Below are 1,701 nucleotides of genomic sequence, written 5' to 3' on the forward strand. Positions count from 1 at the left end.
AGCTGCAGGTATATGTGACCTGCCCTGTACGTTACGATTCAAAAACAACATCACTTTGTTCACAGTACTTGTAGCAGCACTTGTGTGCTGAGACATTTGCTTCGTATTGTCACTGGTGGCAATGAACATCTGGGCTATCGCTATGGCCTTACTCAAGGTTGGAGTCGTGACAGTCACAAGCTTCCGAAGTATGGTTTCCTGGCCAATGACAAGTATGAAAAAGTCTCTGAGCATGTGCTCCAAATGTCCTTCAAATTCGCAATGTCCTGCAAGGTGTCTTAGCTCGGCGACATAACTCGCCACTTCCTGGCCTTCAGACCTTTTGAAGGTGTAGAACTGGTACCTCACCATCAGAACACTTTCCTTTGGGTTCAAATGCTCTCGGACCAGTGTGCACAAATCGTCATACGATTTCTCCTTGGGTTTCACTGGATTGAGATGATTCTTCATGAGGTCATACGTTGGTGCCCCACAGACGGTGAGGAGGATCGCTCTATGTTTGGCAGCGCTCCCTTCCCCATCTAGCTCGTTGGCCACGAAGTATTGGTCGGGTCGCTCCACAACAGTTTCCCAATCATCTCTCTCCGAGAATTTCTCCCGGATGCCCACTGTTCTCTGCATCTTTGGGTTCGCTATCTGTATCTCGTCGCCAGTTGTTATGTATGGAGCAAGAGTCAGACTGAACACTGTGAGCTCAAAGTAAAGTGTGACCTTAGTCTTTTATTGCAGGTCTCCCGAGTGCCTCTCCGACCTGTGAAGCCTCCTTAAATACCTGTGCTTCCAAGGGATTATGGGGTCCCTTGGGACTCCAGGGGATGAGCCCTCTGGTGGTTGTGCAGAGTAAATACAAGTATACATATAATAACAGTCCTGAGTTGCAGTGAGGATTTCATCCTCTCCGGGGCACAACGGACATGATCCCCCCAACCCTCTTCTCAATCTTCCTCGCTGCCATGTTCCACCTCACAGCTGATAAGTGGAGCTAAACTACAGAACCAGTGGGAAGCTGTTCAACCTTCGCTGTCTCTAGGCCAGGTCCAAGACCACCCCAACCTCTGTCGTCGAGCTACAGTACACGGACGACGCCTGCGTCTGTGCACACACAGAGGCTGAACTCCTGCAGGCATTGATGACGAGATCCAACACCGCTTCCAGTGCACCAGTGCAGCCTTCAGCCGCCTGAGGAAAAGAGTGTTTGAAGACCAGGCCCTCAAAACTGTCACCAAGCTCTTGGTCTACAGGGCTGTAGTAATACCCGCCCTCCTGTATACTCAGAGACGTGGGCCATGTCCAGTAGACACCTCAAGTCGCTGGAGAAATACCACCAGCGATGTCTCTGCAAGATCCTGCAAATCCCCTGGGAGGACAGACGCACAAACATTAGCGTCGTCGTCCAGGCCAACATCCCCAGCATTGAAGCACTGACCACACTTGATCAGCTCCGCTGGGCAGGCCACATAGTTCGCATGCCAGATATGAGACTCCCAAAGCAAGCGCTCTACTCGGAACCCGTCCACGGCAAACGAGCCAAAGGCGGGCAGAGGAAACGTTACAAGGATTACCCTAAAATCCTCCCTGATAAAGTGCGACATCCCCACCGACACCTGAGAGTCCCTGGCCATAGACCGCCCTAAGTGGAGGAAGTGAATTCGGGAGGGCGCTGAGTTCCTTGAGTCTCGTCGCTGAGAGCATGCAGAAACC

Source organism: Pristiophorus japonicus, chromosome 4 (genome assembly GCF_044704955.1).
Source record: "Pristiophorus japonicus isolate sPriJap1 chromosome 4, sPriJap1.hap1, whole genome shotgun sequence".
NCBI classification, from domain to species: Eukaryota; Metazoa; Chordata; class Chondrichthyes; family Pristiophoridae; genus Pristiophorus; species Pristiophorus japonicus.